This window comes from Cricetulus griseus, assembly GCF_003668045.3.
Source record: "Cricetulus griseus strain 17A/GY chromosome 1 unlocalized genomic scaffold, alternate assembly CriGri-PICRH-1.0 chr1_1, whole genome shotgun sequence".
Taxonomy (NCBI): domain Eukaryota; kingdom Metazoa; phylum Chordata; class Mammalia; order Rodentia; family Cricetidae; genus Cricetulus; species Cricetulus griseus.
Genome location: NW_023276807.1, coordinates 60,035,265 through 60,044,874, shown reverse-complemented (window position 1 = coordinate 60,044,874; position 9,610 = coordinate 60,035,265). Strand labels below are relative to the sequence as shown.

At 42.3% G+C, this 9,610-nt stretch overlaps 1 pseudogene; it reads left to right on the top strand.

Annotated features, from left to right (window-relative positions):
• Positions 1 to 3,163: 3,163 nt before the first annotated feature.
• LOC100758654 lies at positions 3,164 to 3,702 on the top strand (annotated as a pseudogene).
• Positions 3,703 to 9,610: the final 5,908 nt, after the last annotated feature.

Here is a 9,610-nt window from a genome sequence, read left to right as displayed (position 1 = left end):
TTCTAGGAGCCCAAGAGGAGGAAACAAAAACAGGGATGCCTGTCTGGTTTCTCCGGTAATAAGATTATCTAGAGCAACCTCCTTCCCAATCCAGACAAGTTACTAATGTAGATTTACTTTAGACATGCACAGTGCTTTATAAAAGACCAGCTTTTCAGAGATTATCCGAGGTCTGATATTTCCCAGGGAAAGAAGCTCAAAATATACCAAAGAAGTATCTTTGGGGGTATAGAATATTTGATCTCCTGTAGTAATTTTAGAGGGGTGTACCCACAGCCATAAATGGAGGGACAGTGGAATATTCCTTCACTGTGTGAATATATGTCGCTGTAATTAGTTCAATAAAGAAGCTGACTTAGCCAATAGCTGAACAGGATAAGGCTAGGCAGGGGAGTCAAACTGAGAATGCTGGGAGGAAAAAGGGTAGAGTCAGAGGAGTCACAAGCAGACACAGAGAAAAGCAAGATTGGCATGTCATACTGAGAAAGGATTCCAAGCTACATGGCAAAGCATTGATAAGTAATATGGGTTAATCTGAATGTAAGAGTTAGCTAGTAACAAGCCTGAGCTATGGGCCGAGCATTTATAATTAATCTTAAGTGTCTGTATGGGAGGTTACTTGGGAGCAATTTGTAGGACAGAAACTACCACCTACAAGGAATTGTAGAGATGTTCAAAGATGGTGATAGAAAGATGAGGGAATAAACTCCAGGAGAAAGAGCTGATGGGCTGCAGTGGGGGTAGAGCGGGTGGCCAGGGCCCTTCCATGCTAGTCAGGCGTGTGAGCAGTTCACCTGGTGCTTACGTGCCAATCTTCCAACAGAGAACAAGACTGACAGAATAATAGTTGGCTTTTGGCAACCTCCTACATACCAGGCATTGTAAGTATCATAGGAAGAATCTTATACACACAGTCAACACAAATTTTCTCATTGTTGACAACATGTATCTATTTTTGTCCTGGGCATGAAGGTCAGGAAAGTAAAATTGTTTGCCCTGGTGTGGCTTTGCAGTTATCTCATTTTATACATTTCATATTGTACAGAGCAAAATTGAGACAGTAACTAAGGAGTTTAGTCAAATTCAGGAGCAGTAGTGGCAAGCAAAGTTTTAGGTCCAGATCTGTTTGACTGTAAATCATAGTATTATGTTCCTTTTTCACAGGTGAAAGAAAACAGATAAAACACCCTCCTTTTCCCCCTTAGTTTGATGAAGAAAAGATCTGGCGTCATTTGTAAAGATTTTATTGGGGAACTTTTGGGTGCTGTATCACCACAGTACACAGTGTACACAGTTGCAGCCACTGAATTGCTTGTAGTGTTTCCTAAGAACACCTGCTCAATGGGAGGATGACTCTTCTTGGAATCTTGTCCCTAGAGTTTGCTGCTCCACTGTAGAAGGGGAAGACAGAAGTTGGTGAAAGGAAACAACACCAAATAAAGGAGACCATAAAACTAAAGTCCCCAAGACATAGCATTTTTAAAACACTAAATATACATAACAAAGAAAGTGTATTGAAAGCTGCAAGAGAAAAAAAAGGCAAGTTACATATAACATCAGAATAACAGCTGGTTTCTCAATGGAAACTTTGAAAACCAAAAGAGCCCGGAGCAATGCATTCCCCATCCTAAAAGATGTAACAGACAACATAGAATAATATAGCAAGCAGGGATATCTGACATAATTGAAAGACAAAGAAAAACTTTTCTGCAACATAAACAGCCTAAAAAATTGTATTCAACAATCTAAACCTAAAAAGCAAATACAAGGAACATGACTTTGGGCTGAAGAGAGTAGTGAGCAAAGCAGGGAGTCTCTAGGAAGAAAGAAGAGCAATAGTTATTAAAATACAAAATACCACTAAGAATGCAAATAACAACACAAAAAGTCAGTAACACAATGACCACTATTAGCACACATTTCAATAATAATCTTAGCTATCAATAGCCTCAATTCTCCAAAACACTCAGGATAACTGAATGGAACCAATAGATAGATAACAGATAGAAACCAATCTATCTGTTGTCTACAAGAAAAATATCTTAGTTTTAAAGATAGGTACTGTCTTAGAGTAAAAGGGTGGACAAAAGTACCCCAATAAAATGGGACCAGGGAGCAGGGAGGCATTGCCATCCTAATATCTGAGAAAATATTCAATTGAGACTAATCAGAAGAGATAAAAAGGGATACCTAATTCTAATTAAGGGAAGAGTTAACCAAGAAGACAATCATACCTTAAACATGTATGTTCCAAATTATAGGAAGCCCAATTACATGAAAAAGTCTACTACTGGAATTAAAGACACATATTAACATCAATTCACTAACAGTAGGTGACTTCAGTACACCACTTTCTTAACAGACAGGTCACCTGGACAAAAATTAAACAAAGAAACATCAAGATTAATTGACAGTACATCAAATGGACTTAGAAGATATTTACAGAATATTCCACACAAACACTAAAGACTACACATCCTAGCCAGGATCACAGGGAAGCCTTTCCAAAATAGACAATATCATGAGACACACAATAAATCTTTACCAATTTACAAAGATTGCAGTCACTCCTTGTGTCCTATCTGACAAGCATACAATACAACTTAAAGTTGGCAGCAAAAACATCTCTAGTAAATACACTAACTTATGGAGATGAAACAACTCATTAATAATGATGGATGGGTCAAAGAAGATATCAAGAAAGGAATAAAAAATTTTCTTGGAACTAAATGAAAACAAGAACACAAAACAAAAAAATAAAACCCCTGGAACACATTGAAGGCAGTCATTTGAGGGAAATTTATAGCTCCAAGTGCATACATTAAACAGTCAAAAAGAGAACAACTAAATGGCTTAATAATGTGACTCAAAATTCTCAAAAAATAAGAACAAACCAAATCCAAACCCTGCTGTGATGGCAAGAAATAACAAAGAATAAGAGCAGAAATCAGCAAGGAAGAAACAAAGAAAATAACACACACACTGGCTGGGGCCCACTTGAAGGGTGGGACCAGAAGGCCATCATCTCTGTCCCTTCTGCTGATGCCCCCATGTTTGTGATGGGATGTGAACCATGAGAAGGACAACAACCCCCTCAAGATTGTCAGCAATGCGTCCTGCAGTACTGCACTACTAACTGCTTATCCCCCCTCCCCCCGCCAAGGTCATCCATGACAACACTGGCATTGTGGAAGGACTCATGACCACAGTTCATGCCATCACTGCCACCAGAAGACTGTGGATGGCCCTTCTGGGAAGCTGTGGCATGATGGTTGTGGTTCTGGTCAGAATATCATCCCTGCATCCACTGATACTGCCAAAGCTGTGGGCAAGGTCATTCCAGAGCCAATAGGGAAGCTCATAGGCATGGCCTTCCATGTTCCTACTCCCAATGTGTCCCTCATAGATCTGACATGTCACCTAGAGAAAGCTGCCAAGTATGAAGACATCAAGAAGGTGGTGAGGCAGGCCTCCAAGGGCCCATTGAAGGCCATCCTGAGCTCTATCAAGGACCAGGTTGTCTCCTGAAACTTCAACAGTGCTTCCCACTCTTCCACCTTTGCTGGGGCTGGCATTGCTCTCAATGACAACTTTGCAAAGCTCTTTTCCTGGTATGACAATGAATTTGGCTACAGCAACAGGGTGGTGGACCTCATGGCCTACATGGCCTCCAAGGACCATCCACCCCCAGCAAGGACTTGAGCAAGAGAGATGCCCTGGCTGCTGAGCAGTCTCTGTCCAGCAACCCCCAACACTGATCTTCTCCCTCACAGTTTCCTTCCCAGACCCCCAGAATAAGGAGGGGCTTAGGGAGCCCTACTCTCTTGAATACAATCAATAAAGTTCACTGCACCCTCCCAAAAAAGAACCTCAAAAAAATCCAAAGAGTTTAAAATACAGTGATCAACCAACAAAAGGAAAAATGGGCCCTGGACATGAAAAGAAAGAGTTGTCAAATGAAGAAAAAATGGCTAAGAAATATATTAAAAATGTTCATTGTCCGTAGCAATTAGGGAAATTCAAATCAGAGAAATTTTGAGATTTCACCCCAGTCAGAATGGCAAAGATCAATATAACAACCTACAGCAAATATTAAAGGGTGTGAGGGGAGAGGCAACTCTCATTCCTTGTTGGTAGGATTGCAAACTAGTTCAGCCATTATGGAAATCAGTGTGGAGAATTCTCAAAAAGCTAAAAATGAGTCTGACATATGACCCAGATATACCACTCCTTGGCATATGCAACAAAGGAATTGACATCTTATTCCACAGCTACTTGCTCAGCCATGTTCATTGCTGCTCTATTCAGAATAGTAAGGAAATGGAAACAAGCTAAATGTCCTCCAGTGGAAGAATGGATAAAGAAAATGTGGTACATACAGAATATGGAATACTATGTAGGTGTAAAGAAAAATGAAGTCATAAACTTTTCAGGTAAATGGACATAATTAGAAAAGATCATGCAGAGTGATATAACCCAGACCCAGAAAGACAAATGTTGCATGTTCTTTCTCAGAGCCTCCTAGCTCCAAATCTTTAGATGTGAGTATACATCCTAGAGTAACTGCAGAAGCCAGGAAAGTAAAAGGGACCATTTCTAGGGTAGGGAAGCAAAAGAGAGGAAATGGCAGTCTATGAGTGATCTGCTTGCAGAATGGAGAAATGGAGGATCTTTGATTGGGGAGATATATACAAAGGAAGGGGAAAACAATAGTAAGGATGTCTGAAAAAGTCATCAAGAATCATACCATTAACTAACTAAAAATTAAATTATACAGACATTTCCCTGTGTAAATATACATATATAGTTTAAATGAACTTTTATCATCTGGCTTAATCAGCTCCTCCCTAGAGCCAAAACCCTCCTAATGAAATCTCCAGTATCAAACACAGGAATTGTTTTGAGTTGTTGTCCAGGGTTGCCCAAGAGCCTCCCCAAACACACAACTCAGTGCTATAGTCCTTGGTTTCTCTCTAGGTGGAAGTTAAGTCACTATAGCTGAAGATAATGCACTTCAGACATGGGGTCCAAAGTCTCCTGAGCAGGAACTGACCTGAATGCCTCTTCCTGAGGACTAGCTTTGATGTTACCAGAAGGCACCACTCAAGTTTCCAAAGGAGGGAAGCAACCAACTGTCTTATACCAATGAACCACAATGTTGCCCAGCATGACACAATGACACCATCATGCAGTAGTGGCAAACATATCTTGGTGGTAACCAACAGCTCTCTAATTGAACTCATAACCCACTCATCAAGAGGGAAGCTACATCTGATGTTGGAAGCCTAGCTAACTACTCAGTGAATAGTCATGGATCCCAAAGAAGAACCTACAGCCATCACTTTACTAGACCATTACTATCTCTAACTACAATCTAAACATTTGTCCTTATATTCACAGATCAATTTAGTCTTCAACCCGCATCAAATAAACTTGTCTTTGCAACAGACAGAGGTAGTTATAGAAAACAACCAATGAAAATTCAGAGTTGTGGAGCCCAGTCTAAGTGGACACATCTACAAAATACTCTTGTACCTTTGGCTCAGAGATCACTGTAGAAGAGGGGGCAGGAAGACTATAAGAGCCAGGAGATCAGGGAATTTGCTGTGAGAACTTGTCTCCTAGTGATGTCAGAAATGACACCCATAACGTCTCAACTCCCAACATGAGTTGAACCAGGCAATAGCAATAGACATGCTAAAGTGAGTGGGGTGAAAGTTCCCCCCACTCTCTTCAACCCTATCCAAAGTTCTACAGGCATCAAAGAATTCGGAAATTGGGAGAAACAGTTCTCGCCAGAGGGATGAGCCCACCAACTCAATACCGAACTGTCAGTCCTGTAAGCATATATTATAACAAGGGATGACCAAGTCACATTATACACACTGAGCAGGTTATATTTAGGAATATATATCTATATATATGTGCCAAAAATTAATTTAAAAAGGATCTGAAAAAGAACACCGAGAGGTATATGGGAGGATTTAGAGAGAAGAAAGGGAAAACTTGTGTAAATATATTATCATCTAAAAAATAAAATCAAAATTTAAAAAAGGGGGGAACATTTATCAGGAGGAAAAGTTCCTTGGGCCTATGCCCTTGGGACATGAGGACTGCCCCTTCCTGCTCCATCCTGTCTGCTGCTTTGAAGTGATTTACCTAGTCCACCAGTCTCCAGGACTGTGGTGACATCCTTCTCTGCCTCAGTCTTAAGGCACACAGCCAGTCGACAGCAGAGCACCTGGCAGCAGAGCTATCTTTCCATGTCTAAGCTAAACAAAGCTCAGGTGTTTTGTCAGGAGAGCAAAGCCAACTGCCACAACTTGTCTTTGTGGGGTAAGGGGAGTTGCTCACAGTCACTGGAATGACTGAAACTTTCCTGTCAGAGGTGAGAAGCTGTGTCTTCTGCCCTGAGAGGAGAGCTGAGGAAACAGTACCCAAGGCAGAAGATCTGTTGTCAGGGTTGGGCATGTAGGGTTCTGGGACCTGCATGTTACCTTTCTGCTTGGTGTAATGGGGTAATGGTACTTTTCCAACAGAGAGGCTCAAGGGTGACATGTGGTGGCCATTTGGTGGCAGAGCCAGAAAGCAGGGAGGCTTTGCATCTCAGTGGGAGAATGGACAGGTGTTTCTCCAAAGCTTGTTAGTCACTATTTGCTGGTGCCCATCTGTAACCCAGGGCTCTGGAGGCTGAGACACACATACAACTTTCCTTGGGCAAATAACCTCTACTGCAATCTTGTTAAAGTCAGAATTCAGACCTTAGAGTATGGGGCAGCTTGAGGGATCAGAGAAGCCTGGGATTTTCTTGTCTTGAAGATGGGGGAAGGGCTAGAAAGATCTTGTACTCTTTATTTTACCTAAGTAATTCTCACACATCCTGGGTATCATTTGTATGTCTACATCTATCATCTATCCTATCCTATCTATCTATCTATCTATCTATCTATCTATCTATCTATCTATCTATCTATCTATCTACTACCTATCTCCTGTCTATCATTCTTCTTTCCTCTCTCTCTCTCTCTCTCTCTCTCTCTCTCTCTCTCTCTCTGTCTCTGTCTCTCTGTCTCTCTCTCTCTCTCTCTCTCTCTGTCTCTCTCTCTCTCTCTCTCTCTCTCTCTCTCTCTGTACAAGTATGTCCATGTGTGAGTACATGCATGGGCACCTGTGTGCACACAGGTCTTTCCTGGCGGATATCCACAGCCATAGCCTCAGATCCATTAAATGAAGCTATTGTTTTTGGATTCCCCAGGTGCTTGCTGGCTATTTGAACACCCGAGAGAAGCAAAAAAAATCCCCTCTGCATTTCAGTTGCACATCTTGCAGGTGTTGCCTCCTCTTAGTTATTCATCAACTTCCTTTCCTAACCCCCTTCATTTTGGAACTTGTTAAAAAAAAGATGAAACAGACAGATGTGAGCCCAGTCTCATCAGTAATCTATAAGACACGAAGCACACCCCACTCATCTCTCACGCTTTATGAAAAGTTAAAATTAAATCAGGGCGGCATGATTAAGCTAAGTGATTTTTGCTGGGTTCGGATGAATTCCTATGTGTGCCACATTTGTTGGTTGGTAATGTGCCTGGGGTGCAGCGGGCTCAGAACGCACATTCACAAGCCATTAGCAGAAATGGATCTGCTTACAGAGGATCACTTGAGTTTCCAGTCTGGGCCCCTGCACTGTGTGCAGAGCATCAAAACCATTGTCACTGGGCTATGGTACCCACCAGTCCTAAATGTTCAGGAAGACCAGGCAAAGGGCAGAAGTACAGCAGGGGAAGACACATCCCACTATGCAGATGGGGTTGACTCTGAGAGAGCTGGTGGGAATCACAGTGTTTCTTTTGGGAAGTCCTCAATACTGGGGTTGGTATTTGGGGATGCTCTGGAGTTGCTGAACTGTATTTTCAGCCAGGAGGCATAGAGAGGCTGCAAGCCTGTCTGGAGCTTGGTGCATCCATGGTGGTTACTAGAGCCCAGCTTTTCTTCTTGCCATTACTTGCTCCCTGGCTTCTCTTCCTTTAGAACAGCTGGGCAGTTAGGTGGTTTACTGCTGTAAAATTTGCAGAGTTGCAGCGAAGATCTGATGCAGTTAGTAAATCAGGCAGAAGAAGGAAGGATGTGTCCCAGGGACAAGATGCCCTGTCGCCTAGTGCCATGAAAAACCACATTCAGTATAGTACCAGTGAGTTGGCACCTTGGTCTTCTAAACTGAGGACTATAGGTGCCAATATTCTATATTTTTATTTTATTATCACACTTGTTTATTCTCTCTCCTCTCTCGGTGTGTGTGTGTGTGTGTGTGTGTGTGTGTGTGAGAGAGAGAGAGAGAGAGAGAGAGAGAGAGAGAGAGAGAGAGAGAGAGAGAGAGAGAGAAAGCGCGCGTGCGCGCGCGTGCGCGTGTGTGTAGGTCAGAGGACAATCTGAAGTTTTGTCCTTTCACTGTGTGAGCCTTGTTGATCAAACACAGGCATTCAGTCTTGGTGGTGGGCACCTTTACCTACGGAGCCTCCTCACTAGTCTGTGACAGAATTCTGAGATCTGTTTTCTTTCTGAGCCCCAGAAAACATTAATGGTATAGTCTCTGCAAGAGCTACAGTTGGGGAGAATATAGCCATGCTTCCCAATCATATAGGTAGCATGGAAAGATGCCAGACCAATGTCCACTGTTCATCCCAGTAGGACCTGGCAAGGGACTGGCCTGGGATTCCTCACAGGGTTGCTCCCTAGAGGGTAAAATTCACATTCAGCTTTGAAGACCCTGCTGCCACTGGTCACACTCTGATCATCTATTCCCCTAACACACAGGGTTCCATATGCCTTAGAGGAAATCTGGATGGAGCTGTAGGGAGACTTTCTGGGTTGAAGAAGAGAGTGATCAGGGGATGTCAGTTCTGGGTCCTGTGTTTGCACTTAAATCTGCACTTATGACTTCCCTTCGTCATAGACTTGGATTCTCAAAACATTGGCAGGTTCAGCAGGACAGAACATGGTGTCTGCCACTCTTGCTGTGAGTTTTTCAGAGCCTTTGGTTTCAACAAAACTCTGCAGGCTTCCCCCTCCTTTCTGTTTGTGTTTGTTTTTGGCAGCCTTCCCTTGCTTTCTCTGAAAGATGAGATGTCCGTACTCAAAAGACATTTTTAGAGGAAATATCATGTCAGAGTTTTTCACTGTGTTTGAATTTCACATTTGTGTCTGACCCTGCTCAGAATTCATTCAGCCAAACTTTGCATTTTCTGTAATGTCACTCTTTTATTTGAAGAACTAACATCCCAAATAGAGGGAGAATTTCAGTAAGCATTTCAATAAAAGTGTGCAGGATTTTACATTTTAGGAGCCCTATACCTCATAAAGGCTGGAGCTTCCTACCACACGAACCAGTTTTGGTACATTTCAATTTTCAATGTGTTATGACATATAGTTCAGTTATTAAGGACTGTAATTTGGCAGACATTTCACAGCCATCTCCTAAATGCTGTGGCTGTCTCTCTATTTTTGCTCAAATCCAGCTTCTACCACTGCAGTACAGTATCAGTTACTTGGATAAGTCCTGAGCCCCCCTGTAACCAGACTAGCTGTCACCAACTGGTTGAATATGGCACAGCTG